Raw genomic sequence first — 12,490 nt, 5'->3', positions numbered from 1 at the left:
CCCCTATCTTGCCACTTTCTATTTTGATCTACTCACATCCCTCCCTAACTCAAGTACTATCCTCCATACCTTTCCAAAAATCCACGCTAATCCATATTCTTTGCCATGTCTCTTTGCCCATGCCTCTCAACACTATCGCCTAATCCAAGAATCTAACTCCTATCATCTAGTTACACCTAACTTTTTTGCAACACTTGGCAATCCATCCCTTGAGGATTATCAAGTTGCTTAATCACTTTGCCCTACTTCTCTCCACTTTCCACAAACATTCCTACTTCTACCTTCTCAAATTCACTACTTGCTTTGACCTCAAGCTTTTCCCCTATAGCCTCTTCCTCTCCTCCAAGACCACATGTTCCTCCAATCTCCCTTGAGTTTTCAATGGAAGACACCATTAATGATTCCATCAATGAGCTTCAAGAATTGGATAATCCAATTCGCACAGCCACAAGGGAGTTGCAACAAGATATAGATAGGATTGCCATGCCCGGTAATCCTAGTGGTGATTTTTGGAGGCAATACCAAAACATGCAGTCAAGAGGAGGATGGGAACTCTCTGGAATTTCAACGAGTATTCGCCAAGCACAAATCACTCAAGACATCAGCATAAAATTGGAGCCATAGCCTACTTGGCATAGACCAAAGCTGCTCAATGAAAAGTACCTCCTTGAATACATATAGGCTCCATCTTCCTTTTGCACGCATCCCACATTTGATGTGGTACCCTATCACTACTGATGGGATGCCAATCATCATGATCTAGATAATGCAAATGCTCCTCGCAATTGGTCGTTAATCAATAGAGACTCTAAAATCAAATGGACAAGCCACCAAGAAACACTTATCAGAGCCTTGGATAAACATGCATCAATTATGCAAAGCAGTTATGACAAAACACTCAAAGTGCTAGTGAAGCCTTAGCAGTCATCTCGGAGGTGTCCCTCACAATTAATGACCATTTGCTCAACCTCAGCTTTAATCCAAATCAATAGATAGATGCTCAAACAACAAGTCGCCTCTTTCAAAGGGCCATATCTCTTCAAGGGCATTATGTGTGTTTGTTTGAAGAAATGTTTGACACTAGCTTCTCAAAAACTCTGCAATCAATCTACACTGTTCGTGGATTCCAAGGAATAGATCAACAACAAGCTCGCTTTATCTATCACTACCGCCATCTTTACCATACTCATTGGGTAAAGACAACTGTAGCACAACATCATCTATAGACCCAACCATAACCCAACGACAGGTAATCAAATCCGTCTAGGGGAGTTGTGATCCCTATGGCAACAAGGGCCAGAAGTGCAGTCTAGGACAACAACTATGAGAGCATTGTGTGTGTAGAGTAGCGGCGGCAAAGCTCTACTTGTAATATCTTGAGCCTAAAAGATGTTATGATAAATCTTAAAGGATGAGGATAGCCAAAATCCTCTCTAGAATAGATCCAATCATACTTGCAAAATCAAGATCTAGAGAGAGAAATACTAACACCTACACTTTCTAAGGTCCCTCCACTTTGTGTAGAGACCCAAAAGGCCCCCCCACTTTGTGTAGAGACCCAAAAGGTCACCCCCAAAAGTGGAGGGACTCCTGTCCAAAAGATCTCCTACAAAAGAAGTCCCACCACAGAGGTATCTACGGATTGTGTAGAGACCAACATGTATAAATATCTCTCAATGGAATGAAGCTCCCAGTCTTTGGGGTTTAGTGTTCAAGCTCACTATTGTGTTCATGGGATTGATCTCCATTGTGCCCATGCTCTCTTACACTATCATGTTCTAGCATGCCCTTACCCTTGCACTCTCTACCCTTGTACTCCCTCCTCCTCCTCCTCCTTCCTCCTCCTTCCTCCCTCCTCCTCCTCCTCCTCCTCCTCCTTCTCCTCCTCCTTCCTCCTTCCCTCCCTCCTCCTCCTCCTCCTACTCCCTCCTCCTCCTCCTCCTCCTCCTCCTCCTCCTCCTTCCTTCTCCTTCCTTGTCCCTCCTCCTCAACCCTTACCCCTCAAATCCACGAAGGAGACTAGCTCTCCACTCCTTAACCTTAGACTCCTCCTAAACCCTGCAACCCCCTCTGAACCTTAGAACTCCTAGTTAGCTCTCTCAACCATGTCCCCCTTCAGACCCTGAAACCCCCTTCTAAACCCTTGAACTCCTGTGAAGGCTCTTGCCTCCACAAATTGTTTTATGATCAAGCTCTCTTTCTCATTCACATGCGTGTGAGATCTACTTTCCATGCTTTAGCCTACACCACTCGCTGGAACATGGCCCGAGGACCTATGCTACACTTGTGAACACCTATGCTACAATGAGAAATGACATGACTGTAGGTGACCAACACCCTCGGAACTTGTATTTGGGTAAAATAGAGACAACAATGAAACCATGGAAAGATTATTCAAAATTTGACTTTGATTGTTGTGAATTGATGAAGGATACAAGAAGATGGACAATTGCGAGGGAGAAAAAATGGAAATAAAAAGTCTAACTATGTACACAAGAAACAAACATGCACATATAGATGCATGAAGAGAAAGTAAATCTAGGCCAATCATAAAACGCAACCAAGGATTATGTTCATGTTTTCACATTTGCATTAATGGGTTATTAGCATTCGTTAATATGCTTTAAAGTAGCTTGAAAACAATATAATCACGTTATTTACTAGGAAAAATCAATGGGAAACTGGATAGAACAACTGCCGGTAGTATTCTTATAACTGACAGTAATATGTACACTACCGATGGTAATATAATACTACTGGCAGTTTATATTACTACCAGTATTATAACCGGTAGTAATACTATATTACCGGCGGTGTTTTTCATATTACCGCTAGTAGTATCTTAAGTACCGGCAATATTGTGGGTTGTAGATTCATAGTTTCCCGCATAGCCCGATGCTATATATTGTTGGAAAGGGAAATAGAGGCTCGTCATTTGATTCGATTGTGGTTCATATCCTGATAAACCCTTTGGTAAGTTGGGAAAGAAAGTGAACCATGATTTGGATCTAAATAGTGTGGGGAAGGATGAGACATCATTCATTATACTTGTGGGTGTGGTTTGCTACTCCGATTCCTTGCATTTTGGAAAAATTGCATACCACAAACATGAGTGCTAGTGGATGGAGTGTTTGTTGTGTGTACTTGGGGGTGGTCTATACTCTACGTTTTGGGGAGCTTATGGACCATGATCATGAGTGACAATGAATGCGACTGTTAGTGAGGAATCTTAAGCTAAGGCATGGAGAGAAGGGGGAGACAAGATGGGAATGATTTGAGCAGAAATAGAGCACATATTGTGAGCATGAATGCATAATTAGAAATGCCTGAAACTAGAAATTCTCATCCACAATCTTCAAGACGAGTTGTGACTAGGAAAACTATGGATGCATCGAGTCATGCCCATGCCAGTATTCATATGCCTGATAATATTCCCAGGGTTGAACAAGGAATTGTAGAAGAGGATCTCAATGCCAAAATGGTCACACCCCAATGCTTGATCCACCATGTGAGGTTGTTAACCAAGATATAGGGAGAGGAATTAATTCGTTGTCACAATACTCTCAAAGAGGTATTCCAAGTGCACAGGGGGGAGAACGTAAGTCACATGGTCTGGAATGGGACTTTATCATTAATGTTTTTTACTACATTGAGTGGAAATGCAAGTATTGTGGAATACAAAAATCATGGGGAGCACCTCGCATAAGGGGTCACTTGCTTGGTGACTCAAGAAAGAGCATTCAGCATTGTGCAGTAGGCCTAGGAGCTACTACAATAGCTCAAACCTTGACAGAGAAGTTGCAATATTCTAGAAAAATCCAAAGAAGATCAATTTGGAAAAGTCAAGGTGTAAGTGGAGTAGAATCTATAAGCACACATGGTGACGAAAGTACAAGTGTCATAGGCTCCCATGCCAAAACTCCTTGTGTGGACACTAGCATGCTTGCAAGATAGATCTCCACTTCTAGCTTGTGAAGCTAGATCGGCAACTTCCAAAATTTCTAACTTCAGGCAGCCCACAATAGTTGAGAGCATTATATTCACTTAGGGCTTTGAACTCAAAGGATCCAACAATCGAAAAATCCTAGATGCACTTTTGGAGTATTGAACAAGCTCTTATTGCGAGGAATCCCCCTACTTGCTCAATCCAAGAAGACCATTTAATGCTACAAAATGCAACTAATTATGGCAATTGTTTAGGCCTCCATGGGAGCAAGCTCACAATCCTTTGCATAGAGTTGGGTACCTTTTAGATCTCGAGTGGTGGAATATGAAGCCCAAAGAGATCCCAATTGTTATGCATGACTGTCATAAGGTCGTGCGACAATATTATCCCCAAAACCATGAGTTTGAAAAGTGTTGTCACGAGTTAGCCAAGTATCGATGCAAGGAGGGGTTGTTTGCATCGAGCGATGTTCGCATTGGTAGAAACTACATCTAATTGGAAATGGTGGATGATGAATGGTGGCACATGTGAGCTTCTATGCCCAATTGCAATGGGGGTGCTTTCTCATACATGCTCAAACTCGGTCTCAAAAAGAAACTGGAGTCATTAATGGTACATTCAACGTACTTTACAAAATAGACTTCTAGAGGATTGGGCTGAGAAGTTAGCATAGATCTATGCCAATCATAAAATGCTAGAAACATTAGGAGATGCGGGATATGACGAGAAATTTCCAAAATGGACCAATGATATTCCACACGATGCTATCCAACCTAAAGCCATCCCATCATTGCAGATCCTTGAACCCCAACAAGAGGATGAGGAAGGGGCTGATGGTGCAACATCTGAGGAGGATAGAAAATGAGGAGGATGAATCGGATGAAGATGAAGGAAATAATATTTGCCTCCCACATGGGTTTGAAGATGAGGACATTGATGACAAACATGATGAGGATAGTGGCTCGTGAATTGTGGCAATGATGGCAATGATGCTGATAGTGGGCTTTGAATGTCTCATTGTGTTCTGAATGTTTTTTTGATTGTAGGTTGTGGTTTAGGGTGGGATAAGAATTTTGCATTGTATGGTATTGTCTCATCGCATGCTATAGATGGGTAGCAATATGGTATTGTCTTGTCATCCATTGTAAATATCTTGTGTTTAGGATCTGGGCTTTGAAGATTTTATTCTTCCTTGTTGTCATCGCATAGGCCTCTGGGTGGTAATTCTAATTGTGGTGCTCTTGACCAGGTCATTTGCTCAAGAGCACACCAACTGGCATATCACTCACCATCATATGCAATAGAAGCCTATGCGATGACGTGAGGAAGAAGGAGGGAAGAAGCATATACAAAGTGATATTTCTTGTCTTTAGTAACATTCTTTTTGGATTTATTTCGAGATAATTTTAATAGAGAGAGAGAGAGAGAGAGAGAGAGAGAGCACATAAACAAAATTCTATAGAAATATGTCTATCAATATCAAGGGGTTGAGTCAACAAATGTCAACATATTTTGTTGATCAGTTCTAATATTAAGAAATTAAACGCAAATACCTATCCATTATTAAAGCATGTGCAAGAATTATCCATTCTTGCACATGTTATGATTGCACTTAATTAGCTTTAGCTTTTAGCCCCGAGAGGAGCACTATGTAAAAACCCCATATAGCACGTGCGATCAAGGGATATAAAGAAAACCCCTACCTTTGGATTTTTATAACCTATATACACCCATTCTATAAATTTTAAGGTGATTAAGTATCCCTTATATAAGAAAAGTTTCACTTTTTGAATTAAAAAACCCCTTGTGTATGTATATTTTTTGTAACTCCATAAAAGTATAAAACCCCTTCCGTTGATTGCACGTGCTATCTTACATATTTCTTAGTGACTCTCCGGGCTTTTAGCTCTCATTATTTTATCGATGTGCAACTTGTATATTATTGATGACTCATTAAATCCCATGACCATAGCATTGGTTACAAGTACCAAAATTGGACAAGCTATATTAAGATTTGGCAATTGACTGTGTGCAATTGTCCTACAATCATTTATAAACTAGCCTTAGACAATATTACATTTTTGTAATTTTTCTTAAATTCTAAAAGTCCATGACATTGTCATCTTTGATCATTGAGTATCATTTTTTATGATGAAATTTTTGTTTACAAGTCAAGTACTTATAGTTGGATTGGAACTCTAGATGCACCAAAAGTGGCAAAGTTGAGGGAGTAAGCCATTACAAGAAAAACTTGGATTGAGTCTAAGGGCTCCTTCATTAAAACCATGATCTTTCATGCTGAAAAGATCATACAATTGAATACCTTTAGTAGGACCTAGTGCTAAAAGCTTTAATCAATTAGGTATTCTTGGGCACATTACTTAATTTCTTGTTGTTGATGCATTAGGGACAAGCATCGTAAAAGGTATATAAAGTTATTGGACCGTGACTTACTACATCATATAGCTATAGGACTAGGAATGAGCAGCTATAGCACCTAGCATTGCACCTTCATGTTCAATGATCCCTCATATATTTTTGAGGAGCATAGTGTAATCATTTGTATAAACCAATGGACATAATAATGTTGTCATGTTGCTATAGTTATTTATCAAGTATATAGGTCCAAAATTTTCAATTCTAGACTTCTTCAAATTGGATCTTAATATTATCAGCTACATATAAAGTTGGTTCAGCATGTAGGTCTAAGACTATTTGGCAAAATTTCTACTCTAAGTCAATTTGATATCAAATTATAAGTATGGCGATTCTTTATAATTATTACTGAACATTAAATCAAGGAAACTTTGGGGTGTTGTTTTGATTTCATAAATATCTAGTAAGAGTGAAGTATCATCACTAGAGGGTGAACAATTTATTCTATTTAAAAAATGGAAATGTGAGTAGTTGAGCTTTGATAAGTCATTGGCAGCATCATTTTTATTGAAGAGGGGAGTCTGCCTACCTACCACCATCCAACAAGAAAAGCATGGTGAGAACCAATTAAACCTTAGTGGGGAAGACAGGTGTCATAAACACCCCTCCCTTGTTATCGGAGTCACAATAAAAATAAACCCTTTACCACTGACTTACAAAGCTAGTTTGTAAAAAAGTATGAGTGCAAAGTTGTAGAATTAGGTTAAGAGAATTATGGAGGTAATGAAGTGGGGGTGTAATGAAAAAAAGACATAAGTATTGCAACAAAAAAGGGGGGTGAGAATTTAAGCTTTAATGGAAAAAATTAAAGTATTATGAGCAAATAGAAGGTAGGGAGAGAGAAAAAGTTAGGAGAGACCATTTAGAGAACATTAAGTAATATGGATAAAGAGGGTAAAGAGGGGGTTATGACTTATTTTAAAGGTTTTGCAAAATTAGGAAACGAAAATATGGAGAAGAGGGGAAAGGAAGAGAAGTTATAAGGTTTTAGGAGCAATAAACTTTATGAAGAAATAAAATTTAGAAGAATAAAAAGAAATAAGAAATTTATGTGAATGGTCAAGATACAAAATAATTTAAAGGGGTAAAACTAAGTATGAAAAAATATATATAAAAGAAGGGAAAAGGGTTTAACAAGGGGGAGAAGAAATTAAAAGGTATAATTACAATTTTAAAGAGAGGCACTTTTAAAAAGGGACACATAAAAAGGGTTAATAATAAGGGGGGGGGAAGGGTTATTAAGAAGGGGGGAAAATTTTAAAAGGGGGGGCGAGGGGGTTGGTTTTGATTTAAAACGAAAAAGAAAAAGGGAACGGGATATTGGAGAATTGATGTGTTAAAAAAGGTTCGTAAACCACATAAAAAAAGAGAGAGGGGAGAGAGTAGTAAAGCCAGAGGGTAACCTGTGAGTCCATCGCAGAACTGAGGAGAGGATGAAAAGCACACAAGGTGCGAGGCACGTGCATGTAACAGTCACACCAAAAGTCCACACTTCACGAGTCCATAGTCCACCAAGTTAAACGGGTGCAGGAAGGAGCGGACCTTAGTGGAGTACAGTAGTAACTCCTAAGGCTTTAGACTCCCATAGAGGGAGGAAGAGTAGTGCACATTGAGGAGCGAGCATACGGGCAAGGTACTGCAGCCAAGGAAGGGTGCTGGAGTCGAGGTGAGCCATCAAGGCCCGCATGTGGAACAGCAGAAGGCATGCTGCTCAGAGTCTAGAGATGTAGTCTGGACTTTGGAAGCCTAGATCCTAGAGGTACTAAAGAGCAAAATGGCGAGTGAGGAGTCACAGACTGCTTGGGTGCAAAGTTCCCTCGAGGATCGGGTATAGACTAGCGCAACGCAAGGAGCAGAGGCAATCAAGGGCATGGGAGATTAGAGGTAAAGGTGGCAAGCATAGCTATGATGAGTAAGTAGGGGAGCGCAGAGACCAAGGAGGTAAGCAACACTATGAGGGAGTAGGGGATCGTGGAGAATGAGGTGGGAGGAGCTAGATGAGAGGAGGAGGTTTTTTATAGGGGAGGGATTCCATAGGTCGATGAAAGGAAGGGTTGGGAACTAGGGAGTCAGGATTCAGGGAAGTGGAGCGCTAAAAGTCCGGTCATTTGAGGGGTAGTTAATGGAGAGTTTAGTTGAATTTAGGGATTTTAGATTAAAGGGGTTAGGAATAGTCTAGAAGGTTTTAGCTAGGTGGAAATTGAATTAAAAAGTGAGTAGAAAAACCAGGGAAAACTAAATAAGAAATAAAAGGGAGAGTTTTATTAATAAAAAAGGAAATTAGGGAGAAAAAAAAAAGAAAATTAGAGGAAAAAAGAAAAAAAGTTTTAATTAAAAATTAGAAAGGAAAGGGAAATGAGGGAAATAATTAAAGGAAATAATAAAGGAAATCAAGGAATATAAAGGGAAAAATGGAAGGGAGGTGAGATAAGGATAGTAAATTTAAGAAATTAAGGGAGAACATTAAAGCGAAACATTAAAGATAAAAAGGGAGAAATTGAATAAAAAAGGGGGAGGGGGGGGAGGAAAATAGGGTAAGGTAAACGTAAAGGGGGAAATGAATAGGAAGTGAGTGTGTGTGTGTGTGTGTCTCTCTCTCTCTCTCTCTCTTATATTTGCTCATGCCATGATTTTAGAACCATTTTCTCATAATTAAACTTCATTTGACATTGTATATTTTTAAAGGAATTTGTTGATGCTTCTAATCCCTCACTCGGCTCACTCAGAAGTTCTCAGCTTACAACCCATCCCGGTGCCATGATCGATGAAGATTATTGCTCTTGCAATCCTAGGCGGAGTGTGCTTGGGTGCAAAATATGTGCCAAGATATAAAACACTCTGAGGTCGAAGTTGGCTATTGGAAAAGAACCATGTCAGGAGAGCACTGAGTTATAAACAAACTTAGATAATGGAATAACATAGCAATATTGAGCAGAATAGTGAACCAATTGCTCATTCACTTCTATTGAATCAAACTCTCTTGATACAACCAAGCCGCCTCGGCTTGCAGCAGTGAGCACTCCCTATCCTAGCAACTCAAGTTAGAGGAAGATAACTTGGCACACTGCTCTATTGTTCTCCTCTCTTGCTACTATAATGAGATAACTACCTAAAGAATCACCTTCATGATTGGTTGTGTCACCACAATCAACTACGCCTCTACTACAAAATGGGTGCTCAGCCGACTCCACCACTTCCAATCAAGGCTGATGCTTGGTGACCACATGCCTATTAGCCTAACTTGGGGCTAGCATCTGGCCTTGGCTACTCTTGCCCATATCCTCATGGTCTAGCAGGGACTAGCCCACTGCTGCTTGAATGCAAAAGGCTCTAGGGTTAAAGCCTCGTGCTCATCGATGATGGATTTGATGGATAGGTGGTCATGGAAAAATTGGCTGTCGGGATGGACCAGCCTCATCTATTGTCAAAGTGCAAGGAGGGGACCATGGTGGCTCTGTGTCAAAATGTCGCCCCCTTGGTGGACAAGGATATATATGACTGATATCAATAGGGGGTTGCTCGGGGTTAGTGAGCCAATCTAGTATCCAAGCTTCGGCTACTCGATCTTCGGATGGAACATCAATAATTAGTGTCATCGCAAAATTGGGGTGGTACCTCTAGACCTAGCTAACCCACTCTTTTCACTTCACACTTGGATCCTTGCATAAGTCACGGATATTATTGCGCATTAACTTAGCTTTCATTATGTGGCTGCTAATTAAATGATTGGACTCCTACAAAAATTTTCCATTGTAGATGGGTAGATCAGCCACAGTAGGCTTTGGCAACAGCAATTGACATACCCGGGCGAGAATCAACCTACGCTTGGTCTTTAAAATGTTGTGCTACCTCTGAGTGCATTCGTTGACAAAATGGTTGAACTCTCAAATTGCTCATTCATATACCAATACTATTGGCTTGCAAGTTCCAAAACCTCTTGGTGCATAGAGTGCAAGGGAGCAAACATTTGCCAATAGACCCAGTAGAGGATGGACATCTCCTCCCTAATTAGAATGCGACACAAAAATTGCATGGTGGAAAATTGCAATGGGGATATCCTCAACTAGAAATATGGTCTTAGCTTCTGCCATTTGCTCTATGTGCACCTCTTTGGTTTCCATCTCTGCCAAAAATTGGACCTGCACCATTGCATGCTCAAAATTGTAGTTCGCCTAGGTTGCCTGATTAGTACTCGCTGCTTGGCCTGCTGAGTGCAACATAAGAAGGGCATATGCCATGATCCCTTCTATCTCATTTATTTGTGAGGCACCTCCCCTAGACATGGAGTGTTGGCCTGAGGTACCTATTGGATCGCTTATAATAGAAGCACAAAGCCCACCAATTTGGCAATTGGCACCATCATTATCTGGTGGTGGCTGTCGATGAGGCAGGTTGTCTAGATTCTCGTCAGGGACTTGGAGGAGATGAGTTAAATTCTGGAGCTATTGATATCTATCTAGCTTGGCCTATAATTTTGCATTCTCCTCCTTTAATGCCTACCATTCTTAGCTACCTCCCTTAGGCATTCTCCTCCTTTAATTCCTACCCTTCTTGGCTACCTCCCTTAGGCATGCATTTTTCTACTTGATAGCCTCGAACTGGTCTTGAGGTACTTGTTGCTGTAGTTGAGTGGTAGTGTCTAATTACTAACAATGATTTTGACTTGATAGGTGCGTAGAGCGAGCTCGAAAAGGCGATCACTTTTCCTTTTGAGAGCGCATGCAAATTCTTTTTGGATTGAAAGTTATGGCTTGCTGAAGTTTTATGAAGAAGAGGCCTTTTGATGATATGGCATATGGATTCACATGCTGCATGCACACCTATGCTTACAAAGGGCTTGTGCTTGGGTGGTAGTGCTGATTGTGCATGCTGATGTGGCATTTAGCTAACCCTAACCCTGGTTGTTGTGGGTTCACTTAACCATTGACCAAGGTAAGGTTAAACTTAACCTTTAGTCTGACCAACTTAACCAAGGGTGCTTTCAACTAACCCTAGTCAATTCTTATCCGCCAAGTGTCCCTTGAAGAGAACCTTATGAAACCTTGTGAAAAATTATGAGGCCAGATTTGATGGTGCGATGATGGCTGAGATTATTGAAGCGACGATGGTGTAGGAAACAATTATTGAAGCTCTGGATAACAATGGCGTAGGAGATGCAGGGTGGATACTGCATTTACTTGCAGTTTGTTGCACAACCACCACAGAGCCGCAAAAAGTTGAAGGACTTGAAGCTTGAAGAGGGTGGTAACATGGATGCCTATCTTACCAATATAGATAAGAATTCTTGCAGTATTAATACTTGTACCATCAGTATCTCTAATTGGTTTTCCCATTATCATTCTTGCACTCATCTCATAGCATTACTCTCAAACTCTTCTTCCATCTTGCCTTACTCCCTCAAGATATATGCGCCTCCTGCCTTCAGATCTTCAATGAAAAGTGACACAAGATGAAGCTAGTACTTATGTTCATATGATACTAATCAATATGTTTAATCTAAGTCATGGATAAGGCAATATAATAACTTGGGGGGTACAGTACTAAGAAACCCTATGTATCATGTCTGTTCAAGGGGTATTTAGTAAACCCCTCAACTAAAATTTTCCCTCTCATAAAGCCACCCCTCTTTACTTATGGACGAACAATATTTTTCTTAAAGCTGAATTTAAAAACCTCTTTTTTTACTGTAATCCTATTAAATTTTTCTCAAAAGTTGACTTGAAATATGCTCCTCTTGCATGCATAGGATACACTAAAATTTTTTGAGTGAGCCCCCTAAGTTCAATAAGCATTAAAATGAGGACCTCATGTGATGATATTTGGCACGATAATTTACATTCTCTAGTTTCATTTCTCAAATCTATCAAGCTAGGGAATTCAAATAGATAATAAAAATGAATAGACCTACCTACGTAGGATGTTTTCTATATGAACAATAGATATAGCACATGCATTCAATGGTTCAATTAAATACTTTTGATTTATGGTTAATAGTTACTACACTATGTTTCACAAACTTCACATTTTTAAAAATCCCTTTGTACGTACGCTTTTTAAAAATTGCAAAATTTTGAATATAATGAAAGAATAAGTTAACTTGCATATTCA

Source organism: Dipteris shenzhenensis, chromosome 14, assembly GCF_047967505.1.
Source record: "Dipteris shenzhenensis isolate YYH24624 ecotype China chromosome 14, Dip_SZ_1.0, whole genome shotgun sequence".
NCBI classification, from domain to species: domain Eukaryota; kingdom Viridiplantae; phylum Streptophyta; class Polypodiopsida; order Gleicheniales; family Dipteridaceae; genus Dipteris; species Dipteris shenzhenensis.
The sequence above is the reverse complement of the archived record's forward strand: the minus strand, read 5'-3'. Positions refer to the sequence as shown.